A 17,365-nucleotide genomic window follows, 5' to 3' on the forward strand; every position below is an offset into this window, starting at 1 on the left:
GGAGAGTTGATGCAAAGAAAGCCGAAAAACGTTAAGTTGTAGTGTAGTGTTAAGCTGGATTGGAGGAAAGAAATGCAAGAAATGAAACGTGATGGGGGGAGGCCATTTTTTCAGTGCCTCCTCGATTTTCCAAAAAATGGCATTTTGGGCCTATCACCATTCCCTTTCTACTCTTGGGCCTAAGTTCCATCCTTTTTTTGCTCTCCATCACTCCAACTCTCACGAATAATGATATCGTATTCAGCAAGATCCAAAATCAATATTTCTCTCTCGCTATAAATGTAGTGCATATGGGCTGAAAGAATGAGGGAGAATGGGTACGGATTCTCGATGGAATGCAATGAGTAGATCAGTGAAGTACCAAGGAAGCGTCAACGGCTATACATGAGTGTTAGTGGCTTCTTGTTTTCAAATTACAAGGCATGTGTATGCAATTTTATGAGTAAGTGGGCTTCCTCTCGGTTTTATGGTGCATATTGGTTTCTTATGGTTGAAATTACTTTCTAGTGTTTGAAAATGGTCCATTCTATTAGAAATATGAACATTAACAGTAAGTCTTAATTATTTATACACTTTACATAAAACATACAAAAGTATAGTTTTATGTTAAATCATCAATTTTATGAGTTTCATCATGGCAAATTATGTTCCCATTGAGGAAAATGGAGAGTAATAATGAATCTTAGTATTTTGAGTGGTTAACATAAATTTTTTTAGAAAAACCAAAATTTTAACTACAAATAGTTGTAAAAAAATAGAGAAAAAATGAGTTTTAATTGAGAAAAACCTTGGATATCACACATTGTCATGATGCTATGCGGACATAGTGTGAAAAAGCATGGAATGCATTATCATCCGACTTTCTTATTGATCAAGAGAGTCAATGTGATCTGAGTCATTAGTGCTAGTGTGAGTGGCATGGATTATCCAAAAATACTAGATTTTTTACCATTTAGCCTATTTTAGATATGTTGGATATTATTTATTATAAAAATTTGAAAAACTTAGAAAAGCTTCTAGATTAGGATGGCATACAAAAAGAAAGTTTTTTTTTCAGTCAGTTATGGGAATTTCATAAAAGAAGACAGATTGACAAAATTGCGCACGTTGCGATCGCTATTCACAGGCTAAAAACTGCAGTTTGAACTAGAAGAGGAAGAAGAAGTGATCTGGGGGATCCGTTACCAGGTAGTTTGGTGTTTTGCTCCCCTTTTGGAGCCAACAGAGCCATTAGATTTGGGTTTTGAGCAGAAGAGAAGGAGCTATTATTTCTAATCCACGTTTTTGTTCTATGAGAGAGCGCCAGGAGATCTAATGCTTAGAGAGTGCTTTTCAGTAGTGCCCGACAAAGGATTTCAGGTTCAGAGGGGGTGGATGTCGTGATGCTATGCGGACATAGTGTGCAAAAGCATAGAATGTATCATCATTCAACTTTCTTATTGATCAAGAGAGTCAATGTGATCTGAGTCATTAGTGCTAGTGTGAGTGGCATGGATTATCCAAAAATACTAGATTTTTGGACAATTTAGCCTATTTTAGATATGCTGGATATTATTTATTGTAAAAATATGAAAAAGTTAGAAAAGCTTCTAGATTAGGATGGCATGCAAAAAGCAAGTTGCTGTTTTAGTCAGTTATGGTATTTTCATTAAAAAAGACATATTTATTACTTTCATTTATGAAGAAACATACATGGAAACACCTCCAAACCTACTCAATCGCAAGAAAAACCCTAAACAGTAGGGAGAGATGGGGTTTTATGTGTTCAATATAATTTAAAATTTGATTTTTTTGCTACAATTTTCATGTAGGTTTGATTTAATTTTAGGTATTATGAGATATAGTGGCACGGGGAGTAGTCGAGCAGTGCTGCCTTAACATTGTAGCAAAGTCGTTAAGGAAAGATAAATCATGGAAATAATGTTTGACCACATTCATAATGCTGATTTCATTTAAGTAACTATTTGTGCACTCAAAGTCATTCACTTTGCATTGCATTGCATCGATATGGTAGAGATAACTATCTCTTGGATACATAGCACTTGATTTTGAACTGTTGACCCATGATAAGTGTGAGGCTCTCTATGTTATAGGTCTAGTATGATCATTTCCTTGAAGACTGATTTCGTGAGAAATATACTATCTCTTGAAACGAATATCGTGAAGAGTGGACTTTGTGCGTATGTGTTATATGTTGAGACGGTGCATCTTGAGGCTAATCCTTGGGGTGTAGGAGAGCCGTAGTAGGGCCACAGCGATAAGTTGGGGGGTGCTCCCTTTGTTTGTGCTACGAGGTATAATGATGATATATTTGGGTACGCCATTTTCTTGGAGTGCAGAAGGGCATCACGTTGGACTAAGATCTAGAGATGTTATCTACAAATGTGTTCGTTTGATAAATCAATTCATAGTGTCTATATACTCCTGGTTATGAAGCCATGGGGTTGTTTAATGAGTATGGGAGGCCCGATTAGAGCCCTAGAGCCTGTGTCGGCGGGCCGATTTATTGGTCCTAATACACTATTTAGATTGTGCAAACTCCAATTAGCATTGTTTGAGGTCTTGGCTTTCAAACATTACTCTTTTGGAAGACTAATAGCCCCATATGTAGCTTTATTCCTTCTTCAATTAACCCTCAAAACACTATTAGCCAAGTCTTTTTATCATAGATCCACTTGGCAAAAACCAAAGTAGATTCTACTTCATTGAGAATTGTGTACTTTACCCTTGAAACCCATTATGTTATTTCATTACATATTACCAAATTAAAAAATTTTAAAAACTTAATAACATAATGGTTATGAATATTTCGAAATCTATGAATGCATCTTTTACCAGTATATCAATGACTAGAGATCTAAATCCTATGATAGCTCAAAGAAATGCCAGGTAGTGGCTATAGCATGGTGAGATGTCTCTTGGATACTTAAATAATTGTTCTTACATTGGGTTTCTGTTCCTTTCATGTGATCCTCCTCATCTATTTTTTCTCAAAAACCATTTTCATTAAGTTATCACCTCTAATGCTGAATAAAATAAGAGAATATCTAGCCCACATATTAAAATACAAAATCAAATTAAGGCTAGGCAATGAGAGTACAAGCTTGAAACATCATGTAATGATCAATCTTTTTGGCAAGTCAACCATGCAAACTCGTAAAATCAAAAAGAGATGTTAAAATATTTGTGATAAATAACATAAAAATGAAAAAATCTTAAAATTAGTTGTCAATCTTTTTAACTTACAATATCTCATGATGATTTTTTTTGTTGTGTTTTTTCTCATATGAGAAGGACAAGAAAAAATTGTTGTACTACTCATTGCATAGAGATTATCAATAAACAAGATGATTATTCTCCTCTTTTGCATGTGATTCTCTTGCTTTTATAAAGAAACCTAGGAAATCTTTCTAAAAATGGACTAGAAAAATAAAATGGTAAAATACTTCATGCTTGGTTTTTTCATAATGCGGGTTGTATTGAGTAGAGTAAAAAAGATACAATAGTACATGTAGGTGCAACAAAGGTGTAGCTCATTGAGAAAAGCTTCCTGGAGAAGATCTTGTAGATCCATAGGTATTTGTCCTAAAGTTAAACCCTACTATGAGATTTGATCTAAGCAAGTTAATACAATCAACTAGCATGCTAGGTTTCTTTCCAAGGATACTGTCATTTCTCCTAAGCAATAAGAACTGGACAGTGATCAAAGAGACAAATGATATGAGTTTCCAAGAATGCTTGCCCGGCCAACATAGTTGGACAAAGAAGGTTGGAGTAGAACTAAAGTCACTGCTCTTAGCTTGGAAATGTTGAGCTAAGACTTAACTTTCTTCCAGACCACCACTATGTGTGGGAATTCCAAAACAAGGCATCTTTCCATTTATTATACTCTCTTACACTACAAGAGAAAGGCCCTATAGATGCGCACTGTACACGTGAAAAAGCGGGCATGTTTATAAGCGCATGTATCAGAGCGTCTATTCAGCTAGTATACAGAACGTGTCTATATATCCGCGTTTATAAACGCGCCTATAGATGCGAAAATAAACGTACATATTTTTCATTTCTCATAAAGTCCCTGAATATGACCAAACCTCTTAACAGCTAGTATTTGTTTGAATACATTACCAATTTTACTTCTTTCTAAGTATTACAAATATACATCCAATCATTCAAAGCTAATTATATATGTGTGATTTCATGCCCTATATACATCCAATCATGCCCTATACAAATGTGATTGGATAGGGCATGATTGGATGTATATACGACATAATTACACCTGGATCATAAGGACATGATATACATGTATAGGACATACATGTATATCATCCAATCATTCAAAGCTAATTATATATGTGTGATTTCATGCCCTATATACATCCAATCATACCCTATACAAATGTGATTGGATAGGGCATGGTTGGATGTATATACGACATAATTACACCTAGATCATAAGGACATGATATACATGTATAGGATCATAAGGACATGATATGCATGTATATACGACATGATATACATGTATAGGGCATACATGTATAGGACATGATATACATTACCAACTTTACTTCTTTCTGAGTATTACAAATATACATCCAATCATTCAAAGCTAATTATATATATGTGATTTCATGCCCTATATACATCCAATCATGCCCTATACAAATGTGATTGGATAGGGCATGATGATTGGATGTATATACGACATAATTATCAGAGAAGTGATTGATATATGCACATGTTGCATCTATTGTGCACTTAACCTAGCCATGGCTAAAACTTATAGATCAAAGGTTGACTTGTGAATTTGCAATATATATATATATATATATATATATATATATAGAGAGAGAGAGAGAGAGAGAGAACTGATCAATACACTCACATGTCTCATTTGTTGTGCACTTAACCTAGCCATGCATAAACTTATAGATCAAAGCTTAATTGGTGATTCAAGGAAGTACCCTCACTTTTTAGGGTAGTCCCTTGATTCTCATTATTCTTAAGGAATATACATCACAATGAATACAATCAAATCAAACACAAGACATGCATGCCAATTCGTAGCATGAGTAGATTGATGTAAATCAGTTGGCTTGTGCATGTGCAAGCTATTCCAATCATGTCAAGGTGCACTTATAGCTCACATATAATTTTAGATAAGGTGGACCACATGTAGTCAATGTACACATGTCCTCTTTTCATTATCTTTAGCCAGTGTGACCACTTGTTGGTGACTAAGATAGATCACTGTAAGGATACTTTGCAATACCAACAAGCCAACTACAAATCTCTTATCTATGAAATGTATAAGTAAATTAACTTGGTTAATTTGATGAGGTGAAGTTTTCCGTTCATGGACAGTGTGGTTGGCTATCTACTTCAAGGTTATGAGAACTTGCACAAGTCAATGGAGCATCCTAAAAACGACGATACTCTAATTATTATATAAAGTCACTTCATATACATATCTTTGATTGATTGATGGATAATATGCTTTTCTCTATCTCTTTCATATACACATTCATTGCCTTTATATCTCTCTCTAGCTAAAAACCGTTCGTGCTTTATCCACCTATTGATACTTGCATGCAGTTGCAAGTGGGATGGTCTAGTAAGTCACCACATATGTGCCAATTGACTTGCCAATGTGTTATCTCTTATCCTCAAGCTTTGTTATATATGTCACCACATAGGTCAATTGATTTGCTAGTGTACCATCTCTTATCTCAAGATTTTCTATATATTTCACCAGTATTCTCAATCAAAAACATCATATCAAGCATATCTTGCATTAATCAAGCAGATTGGCCAACCCAACATAAATGAAATTGTATGAATAGCAATGTAGATCAAGATCTTAGCTTAAATCAATGACACCTTTTTGCACAATATAAACTGTTAGAGTTTAACTACAATATATAATGCCTGCAAATAAGAAAGAGGCTTGATTTGTTGGACCACTATGCACATACAATCTATATATGTCATATTCCCTAAATGCATGCATTGATACTTACAACATGCAGGCAAACATTTTGATATTGAAAGACTAGGAAAGTCATGTCATGTTGATCCAAAAACAACCAAAAGCTAGCATCTAATCAGTTTAATTATTCCTGCGCGTCTGTCAGCGCGTGTAATAGGTATTATCTACGCATATACACACACAATTACACGCAATTACAGACGTGCTACGCAAATATTTAAAAAAAAATTAAAAAGTTGTGGCTTTCTTTTCAAACCTGTGCTTTCCTGCATTTTTTGCGCATTTTCTGCAGTTCGAGCTCGACATCACTACTCATGCCTATCTATCACTTCATGAAGACAATGAGGCAAGGAAATAAGAGTAAAAAGAGGACAGGAGAAAAGAAGAGCCAAAGAGTAAAGAACAAGAGCCAAACAGCAAGGAAGAGAAGAAGATTCAAGCAACTTACCAAGGGAAGGGAGAAGGAGGACAAAGAGCTTGCAACCTAGCCGCCACCCGTCGGAACAAGCAAAGAAGGTTAGTTCTTCTTCTCTCTCTCAATCTTGTTTGCTTTCTCTGTCTATTTATCTCTCTCTCTCTCTCTCTCTCTCTTTACATGCTATAGTCTGTCATCTATGGAGGTTTTTTTGCACGTTTTTTAACCAAGTTTGAAAAGAAATGGTCCGACTGTGCGCGTCTATCAGCACATCCAGATGACAGTGTAGATGCAGGTATAGACGCGAAAATAGACGCGTTGACAGATGCATACAAAGACGCAGATATAGACGCAGCATGTAATATGTTTTATCTGCATAGGGCAATATAATTTTTCTTATGGAGATGTGGAATCCTGGATCCTCCAGCAGTGATCTTGAGTTGGAACACATGAACAACACCTTAGCGGAGTTTTCTAGAGGTGTTAGTAGCTTTTTTGGAGGTTTTCCAAACAAGGAGCAATTCATAGGGGAGATGACCAATTATGTTGGTCGCCCTTCCACTACAGAGGAGGTTTTCAATGTGATGTCTGGGACACTTATCACATATTTGCCTAGCACTGCCGCACAAACACCAAACCTTGCCACACCTCTACTAACATGTACTCCATGCACTATGCATACACATAGATCAGCTGATGCACAGGGATCAGTTGAGGTACATGGATTGGCCGAAGCACGTGCATCTGCAAAAGCACGTGCATCGAGTGAGGTAGAGGGTAGTGCCCGTCGAGGGAGGAGGGAGAGTCATGCAGGAGGACGAGGAGGTCGAGGGCTTTGTGGGGGTTGCCTAGAAGGTGGCTCTCGATCACCCTCACTGAGAAATGAGAGAGGTGAGCCTCCACAAATGTACTACTCTGTCACTGATGTTGGTGGTATCTTGCATGAATCTGAGGGGAGGGAAGTGATAGCCTACTTGAGGAGTGTCGTGCATGCCACATACAAAGATTGCATGATTCCCTTCAAGCACCAAAAAAATAGTTTGTGGCAAGAGGTGCTGCAGGTAGTACATAGAAGGTACCCTAATCTCGAGAATTTACGATTCTCAGATGATTGGGGACAATCAAAGGTGAGAGACGCGCTTCATAACAAGAGGTCTCACCTTATGACGAGTGCCAAGGAGTCACTGCCGGAGATAAGAGCAGGGGCACCTTGGATATGGCCAACCACCGAATTGCCACCGTAGGGAGTGGAAAGAGGCCAATAAGAGAGCAGCAGAGGAAATGTCAAGTCATCAGCATGCAGAGGCATAACGTATCCAGATGGCAACCATGGGATCGTCGCATTATGGATCGGGTGGCAGGGAGTCATGGGAGGCTGAGTTTGTAAGTATTATTTGATTTTTAAAAAAATTAAATTTTGTAATTTGTTTCACTTCATTATGTAGTGTGTTCTAATATGTTTTACGTTCAAATTTTTTTGTAGTATCATATCGTTGGTAGGATGCCTACTCCTACAGAGGTAGGCTACCATCGAGGTCATAACCGGGCGTCCACTTTTGGCAGCATTTCTATGAGGAGGGACTCATCAGGGAGGAGCAATATAATCGTGCCATGAGGATTCCACCACCAGAAGAGGTATGTTTTATTTTTTACATGAAAAGTATAGGTAACTCTAATTTATTGCTTGTAATGGTATTTATATACCTTAATCCTTTGTGTAGGCGAACCCTGATGCAGTTGAGGATAGCGAAGGGGGGACTAGCAGTAGCGGTGGCGGCAACGGCAGCGGCATAGGCAGCGGTGGTGGTAGCGATGATGATGCCTCTTTTGAGGAGATGTAGAGGAGCCCCATGTATGCATGCCTCCCCTTGGCTTGTAATTTTCATTTTAATCTTTCTTTGTTTTCCCTAAGCATACAATTTGATGTTGATGGGGAGAAAAAAACCAGAGAGCATGTGGCTTGCAAAATCACATGCTCTCTGGTTTTTTTTTCATACCTCTGTTTTGCGTGTCTATCAGCGCGTCTAAATTGCAGGATAAATGCACGTCTATTCTCGTCAAAAACTTTCATAGTAAATGCTTTTTTAGACGTGTAGATACACGCGTGTGTAGACGCACAATATGAATATATCCACTTTTTTATAAATATGATTATATATTTATGTAGCGCGTCAATACGGGCGTCTATATGCGTGTCTACATGGCCGTGTAACTCTGACCATAAGCGCGCTTTTAGATGTGAAATTGTAGACACAGCAGTAGATGCGGTAATAAACGCGCCCGACATTTTTTATCACAGTTCAAATATTGCATCTACAAGCGCGTCTATGGAGCCTTTTTGTTGTAGTGTTACAGTGTGGGCACATGGGGCTTAGGACTTTTTTGGTGAGTGGTGAGTGGAGGGGTAAGGCTTTAAGCATCAACCTCCATTTAAATACATTGAGTTGGAAGGAGGGGGCGGCCCTCAAGATGCTATGGAATCTTCTCTGCCAAGTGGCAGTTTTGATGCAACGGGGTAATCTTTCCTCAACCTTACATGGGCCTTCATAAAGATATCAAGCAAATTTGTAGTAAAATAAGGATCAATTAGCATTCCTTAGGGTAGTTTGCCAACATGTCAATAGTGTTTGTGCAATCTAAGGATCAGGTATCTTGATTCCTATGGTGCAATACAAGCGCTCTTATCGTTAGGTGATGCCCATTGGCTCACTACTTGCCTATGATGGGAGAGGAGGCCATCCAATGTTCTAAAAGAATAGTCCATGGTTGCTTGCTTATTTTCCTCTCAATTTCTACAATCTTTTACTCAATCCGTGTACCACCTATTGCTTTAGGGGAGGTAATAGTGTCCCAAGTGATCAATGTAGGCCCCTAGCTCCCCTCTTGAACCATAGGAAGTCTCTAAATAGCTTCTTAACCTCAAGTCACAAAATTTTGCTGAAGGCAAAGAGTGAGGCCATGTACACTATAGTAGATGTTACAAAGATCTTCAAGATTGTCAACCTACCTACGAAGGACAAAGGGTGAGACATCCACGTTCTCACTTTGGCTACAAGATTTTCTAGGTAGTACCACTTGAACCTGTGCCCACTAGTGAAGCTTACCTTAACAAGGCACCTAGATACTTGATCACCTCCTTGGGGTGAACCACCTTGAAGCCATACTGTAGCAGCTAGCCTTCAAGCTCTTTCCATGATAAGAAGACAAGCTCTATCTTCTCTTGGTTGATGTACAAAGTAGAATTCGGAAAACTCCTCATAGGTTCCCATTCGGGTATCCAAAAAATCCTTCTCTGCAGTGAGATGACAATTGCAAAGTTGTCATCAACAAAAAATTGGGCTAATGTAGTACTCTTGTTAAGTAAGGGAAGGGGCTTGACGGACCCACGTACTAGCTTGAGATCAATCCTTCTTAAGACTGGAATTGTAATCATGGTCGAGCAGAGTGGTGCTCCTGGGCAACCCTACCATGATCTATTGAGCATCATTGATGCTAATCATAGTAGTAGATGATTTTTGAAAGAGACTACATACCATAGATATGAGTACTAGATTGAATTTGAGTGCTGAGAGAGTGCTTATAGATTCATAAGGAACTTTAAACACTTTTCCATATAGCAAAAAAAGAGAAAATTTCCAAATACTTATCAAAGTATCTAGAAAATGTCTCAACTAGTAAAAGTGGAACACTTTACGAGTTAGTTATATTGTAAAATGATCCTATATATAGATTTTTAAACTTTCTAGTTGGAAATTATAGTGAAAATTTCTTGTATAAAAAAACTTATTAGAATGCATTATATAGTAAAATAATTCTATATAAAAAGACTAGTTGGAATCATTGATATATCGAAGAAGTATTTCTATATTCTAACAATATTTCAATCTCTAAATAACTAAATAGCATAATTATGAAGCCATAGATAAAGAAATTCATGTTTGTAAGAATATGTGTGTTTTACATTGTATGGAGGCTAGTAATAGTTTATCTTAATATTCTAAAGCATGCCACATGGCACACTACCATGTGGCAGGAAAAAGTAATGTCATTATAAATAGATGGTCAAGGACAAACCAAAATGTATTGACATATTCACTACAAAAACAATGGGAGAGGAGGTCATATTACACTTGTGGACATGATAGCACAAGGAAGTATACCCACATCGTGTATAGAGCATCTATGCAACCATGGGCCATCATCCATCACCTCAAACAAGGAAACCTTACTTCTTCTCTACATGATGATAATGCGATGCAAGGTTGTTACTACTCTAATGCAGCATGTTAACCGCACCAATTAGACAACATCAATCACAATATTGGATCATTAGCAAGACAATGTCAAAATTCAACCCAACCCTAAGGTCCACCCAAAAAGCTTTACCAATTTTCCCACTAAAGGCATCTACTCTTGGTTAGATCACTTTAAATGTCACAACCTATCATCATTGGAGTGAAGGTCAAAACAACAAATTAGTATCCCATTTGAGGGAGTAGCAACAACTTAGTGCACTCAACAAGATGACCTTACCAGGGATTTGAAAGTAGCCCTGATTCAGAACTTCGCATTGTAGAATTTTACATGATCATCATTATAGCAAATCAGACATTGTGAATATTAGCAAGCCCAAAGTAGATTTTTGTAGATCAATAGAGACAATTTACATCTAAAGTACTCAGAATTCTCACCAATTTACATCTGAAATACTTGAGATTGTCACCCATTCTTTTAGGATTCAATGTGTTTCTACATCCCCATACCATTGACAAAAAAATTGACTCTCAAATCACCTTAATAGAACCATCAACCACAAATATGTTTTACTCTCTACATCAGTCTCACAAACAAGAAAACTTAGACAATATGCTCTCTTGCCTCTCGCATGCATATAGGATCACTATGGCATTTTCAATTATAAGACGTGACACAAATTACAATATGGAGTTTCTCTCATTTTTCTTCTTGAATTACACACGTGCCAACTCGTTCCTCACCATACCTTCTTCTTGAGACCCTACATCTTTCAAGCCATTGCGTGCACAGTGCCCTGAGACAACGTACAAAATCTCCTTCTCATCTTCCGGTAATAGATCTTCAACAATTGACTTGAGCTTTCTTTGGGGAGGTTATTGATAAGCTTCTCAACAATAGCCTCACAAGAACAGGTGTGTTAGGGAAGGTTTGAATAGTTCTTGAGGGAGTTGAAGAGTACTTTCTGTCGCACTAGCTACCTTTCTCTATCCATCTCTCTTCTCTCTCTATCTTAATCAATTCTTGTCTCTCCCCCCATTTGTATTCTCTCTACCTCTATTTCTCTCCCTCCCTCTCTCTCTCTCTCTCTATATATATATATATATATATATACATGCAAGGTGTAAGAAAGCATGAGAAGGAGCCTAATTTTTTGGAAATAGTCTTCAGATTATTAACCATAATATAATGTGCATGAAGGACATGTACATTCAATTTGTTAAATGGTTGCAACAGTTGTATTGATCTAACTGCAAGTCAACGGCATGATCTTGTGCAAGTTATAATGATAGCATAGGCTCTCATGGAAGACCACAAATGTTCTAGTTTATTCTCACCATAGGAAAAGCATGCAATGAGAAATGACTAATATTAAGGTCCTAAAAGTGGGTTGGATGCCCAAGAGTGATGGTGAAATCCTACCCCTAGAAATCATATATAAAAGGATGAAGATTGAATAGAACAAGCTATTCATGTGTGTTCAAAATTTATGCACTTATTCTCTTACTTTCATTGTGAGAGATTGAATGAGAGTGAGAGTGAGAGATTCAGAGCAAGAGAGTGAGAGAGTGAGGGTGAGGGACTAAGAGGGTTGAAGCTCTATTCATCTTTTCTCCAAGCACTCTCTCTTGCCGTGCCCATGCTTCTCTTTTGCATGTGGAAGTCATAGAGGGTTAAGAGTCAAAGGAGCACTCACTTGGATCGTGGAGTGTGCAAAGTGTATCCTTCATGGAATTGAAGGAATGCCATGCCACTCACTACTAATTAATGCTTGCATTTGTGTCTCAGAGACTATGTGAGCGGTAGTCATTCTATTCTCATGTGTTGAAGCTCTTGGAGGAATAAGAGTGTGTCCAAGATCCCACTATGTTGAGCTTGTGTAGCATAACATTTTAGTTATATTTCTAGGCCTAAAAGAACACGTGGACCATGAAAGTGACTCGTACATTTCAAGTGTAGAATAGGAGGGGTGTGGAAGTGCCAACTTCAAAATGCAAGTGCTTAGTTAGGATTTTATGTTCGTAATGTAGGGATAAAATTTTGTTGGTATAAAAAGATTGGAATTTTTGGTTAGCTAGAATCATCTATTTTCACACTTTTTGTTTTGCTTTATTTTTTATAAACTTGAAAAAAACAAAATAAAATATATTGGAGTAGTTTAAAGTTTTGGCTATCTCTCTATATTCTCAAGTCTCCTTTGCTTTTGTGTGTAAGAGCTCTTGGATTCTTCACCTCTCTCCCCTCTTATATGTTTTCGTGGTATCAAAGCCATCCCACAATTGCATAGAGCTTGATTAAGGTTGACGTGAAGGCGTTGAAGCACAAAAGCAAGCAAGCAACGAGTAAGAAGCTCTTCTACCTTGCCCGATTTATGCTATAAGAGGCTTTTGAGGCTGGTAGGGCTGCAATCTCCAATTGTAATGAAACTTGGTGAGTAGGAAAACTTGCATATATAATATAGTTTCTGTAGTGATTTTTGGCATCTAAGGTCTTTTTGGCCTTCTTTTGGACCTGCAAGTGATCTTGACAATAGTTTTTGGGTATACTGCAATTTCGGCTACATTGACAATTAATAGGTGCATATGTTACGAATTTCGAATCTATAAGATTTGAGGTATTTACTAGGTTGCAAAAATAGAAGAATTTGCATATAGATTGTAGATTATGGTTATTATTGCACAAATAGTGAAAAAGCCTGTGTGTTTTGGTATGGTATACCTGTTATTAGCTTTCTAGTAGGTTGCAGCTTTTTGCAAGGTTATCTGTTTTGTCAAAATATATGATAACTTCAACCAGATTGTCAATGACAATCTTGATAAGAATAATTATCCTACATAGAAGTTTAAGATGACAAGTTTCTTGAAGGGCAAAGGTGTTTGGAATTACATTAAAGGAGACATGGCTATAGCACTCAAAGTTCTTGCACAAAATGTTATTGCATAATAGGTAAAAGCTAGAAGATATTGGGAGCAAACACAAAGTAATGACATGTATAGTTTGTCTGTTAGTGTCATAAATAGCATGATGGGCTATTTGCATGAATTTGATACCCATGCCATTGAATGGAAGAATCTTGTAACATACCGAACTTCCAATAGCACGCGTGAACCCCCTTTATAAGTAGTAAGGATAATTTTTTGATTTGGATAATGGCAAAATTTTTTATTCCCCTTACCCCCCAGCCAACAGTCGTGTTGGAGGGGAGGGGAATAGCATGTATAAGCAAGCTCCTTGCTGGAGCTTGCTGAGGCTATGGGTGCATGCGTGAAGCCACGCAGGGGAGGGAGGATCCCCTCCCCTCCCCTATTTAAATCGGGGATGGTGGGACGATGAGGGAGCGTGGCTGCTGCCATAGGAAAGAGGGCTGCCAGAAAGCTTGAGGAGGAGTAGATTGATGCTGCTGGGTGGTTGAAGAGAGAGGAAGAGCCAAGACGCTCACTGATGCCATAGAGCGAGGGAGGGCTTCCGTAAAGCCAGATGAGACGCTGCCAATCACCAATTGCAGCTGCCGCTGCAATCTGATCCCCCTGCCCACATCGCTATCAGCAGAGCTGAGAATGGATGTGTTGGTGAAGCCATCACCGTCGCCTTCCCTTCCGCCACGTGGAGGTCTCACGACTCCACCAGGAAGCTCAGAAGCTTCTTAGGAAGCTTCTATAACCCCTAAGAAGTCCCCCCCTCATATGGACTATTAAAGCCGCTTTTCCCCCCCAAAAAAAAAGTTTTACCTTAAAGGGCCTTCATATGACCCTTAAGCCTTTTTTCCACCCTCTCAAAATTACCTCCTAAGGGCTCCCTTAGGCCCCTTCCCCCCCCCCCCCCCCCAAATTTGCCATTGAAGGGCCCACACATGATCCATAAGCCCCTTCCCCCCCCCCTGAAATTCGTCTTGAAGGGCCTTCATGTGGCCCTTAAGATTTTATTTTTCCCCATACAAAAAGTGCTTCTTAAAGCCCCTTCATACCCTTTGTCCCCCACACGAAAATCCACTCTTAAGGGTCTTCTACACCCATTTTCCCCCTTTTCGAGGTGCTTTTGGAAACCTTAACTACGAGGGTTGGTATTCCCTCCCCTCCCCTTGAGATTCAAGAAAAGCCTCCTAGCCCTGGTCATGTGGGCTTACTAAAACACCCCCTACCCTGAGAATCCAAAGCCCTTCGTGTGGCCCTTTCATACCTTTCTTTTTCCCTCGGGATTCTTCCACCCAATTTCGCATGAATTCCACCTAAATCCCTTTCCGTGTTTGCATACGAAGGATACGAACAAGATCGTCACTCCGCGCCCAAGGCACAACCGCAGGAGGATCGTCTCCTAGCATCCATGTGGACATCTCACCACAAGTCCAGGTTTTCCTTCCTAATTTTTATTTTATGTTGTTATAATTCAATCGTGCGAGGATAATTTTTGGAAATATGATGCATTCTTCGTCTTAAATGCTTTAGAAAAATTAGCTCACGACGGAGGAATTCAGTCATTAGTATTTTTAATAAAATGAACAAAATAAAGTGAGTAGAATATTGATATGCGTTCCTAGCAATAGCTTTTGTGCATTTCAATGAACTAAACTTAGATTATTGTCCATATTTACAAAACAAAATTAAGATAATGCACTCCGTTTAAGCATGGAAGTATAAATTGCATGTCGTGTTATTAGGACATATCTTCTTTGAAAATGAGTCATTATGGAAAGTGCTAATAACCCATAGAAAATTGCAAGCCATGAAATGATTCTTACGTTGCATAACTCTAGTCAATTATCATTTCTCAACTGCATAATTATTAGAAAAAGACTGCTTTCTTGTTCGCAAGTTATAGGGTGATTAATTAGAATTAGGTTATAACCTAACCTATGCTTGATCTTAAATCGAAAAGTTAGGGTTGAAAATTAACTTATGCGTAGACAATGAGTCACGTGGTTATGGAAATAATAGCGTAATTATCTTCAAGAATAGATAGGTTAAATTGGCATAAACCTAAACACCTAAAAACCGCGGAGTACTCGTTTAGAAAAGGGTTAATTCAATGCGATGTATCCCAAGGAACTGACGAGGGTTAGCTCGGTGGAGACATTTACCTAGCCGCATGTATTGCCAAAAAACTGAAACTCGTAAACCCTAAATACTTGCCCACATTCACGAAATGTAGGGACAGTAGGACCTACTTGTGAGAAGTGATCTAGGGTTTTCCTAAAAACCTCTCGCTAAAATGATGAAACTCGAAACCCTAGGACTGACAAATCGCCCTAATGCCGTCAAGAACAGACTATTTCGTGACTCCATTCGATGGGTAAATAGTCCCATAGTTGATGCAACACTTGTGCAACAAGTGGTAGAGTCGCATGATCTTGTGATTTGATCACAAGGAAATGGCCAATTCCTCGGAATGAGATTGGCAGATTCTTACACAAGTTATCTTGCAAGAGGATGAATAGTCGTCCTAATATAGTATCTTTCTTGAGTAAAGATAATTGCTTGGAAGCAAAAGACCAGCCGATAAATTGGAATAACATATGAACTTAAGCTTTTGACCAAGTCGGGTTAATAGGGTATGCCCTAACCCAGGATATAGGGGATCTTGCCAAACCGCAATTGATCCCGGATCAAGTGTTGGATGCATTCGGGAAGAAGGATTCACTCCTTAGCAGTTGGCCAACAATAACGACCAATGGAAATGATTGTGCTTGTTACAGATTTAAGAGCACTGTTTTGCTTTGTTTGATCAATGAATTAAAGAATAAATGAATATCTAATGCTTCAGGTTGAAGGCCTCAAGGGAGAGGCAGCTTCAGTTACCCCCGATTGCCTGCTTGACCCTAACCAAGGGGGTTGTTAACCGCGCCGGGAAGGTGGACCGAACCTGCCACGTGAGGTCTCTCTCTTGAGCGCTACTTGGAGCAGGAGGATGCTTGGGTGCCAAGGGGGGCTCTGGCCGTAAATCCCTTGCCTTCCGAGCCCTACACAAGAGGCTAACGTGACTCGGGATTGGATCTCGAGGCCCGCATAGTAGTCTATGGGTGGAAACTTAGATTAATGATCCCTGTGGATTGCTGGATAGCCTTCGAGCAGATTGTGGATAAGCCTATGGGTTGGACTTTATATATTTCAAAGATAAATATGATAACCTATTAAAAAGGAACTTGTTTGACATTGCTTTTCTATGTCAAGTGCTATGATTACGTGAAGGAACCAGTGCCTAACAGGCTAATTAAAGAAGTTGATTGATACACATCCAACTAAATGTGTTAGGTAATTAAATAACTAAAACAACCTGAGGAAAGTGCAGTGGATGTGGCCATAGGTCCGTCCTATGGATGGGTGTTCCCGGTTGGCCAGGAACTTTTCTCAAATCACAATGGATAGCCAGAAGATCGTTCAGAGAATAGGAACAGTAAGAGCATTGACCTAGAGTCTAAGATACAGATGATCCCGATTTACGCTGTTTTAGGGGAACGAAATGGGACTATGCCTTATGGCAGAGAGGTTGAGCTTCGTATCTCTCTCATTTCCCATTCTCCTTGAACCAAGTGCAGCATGAATCCGCTTCAAACCTGGCATTTTTGCATAAATTAGTTCACTTGGATTCGATGCTAGTTGCCATTAGGAAATGACCAATAGGGAAAAACCCTAATTCAGGTCGGTCCTAAGTGGGAACGGCTGAAATACTTCCGCTACGTGGCAGAGGCGGAAAGTCCTAGATCACAA

Source organism: Lygodium microphyllum, chromosome 26, assembly GCF_053477565.2.
Source record: "Lygodium microphyllum isolate KBCC chromosome 26, Lygodium_microphyllum_v1.1.10, whole genome shotgun sequence".
In the NCBI taxonomy this organism is placed as follows: domain Eukaryota; kingdom Viridiplantae; phylum Streptophyta; class Polypodiopsida; order Schizaeales; family Lygodiaceae; genus Lygodium; species Lygodium microphyllum.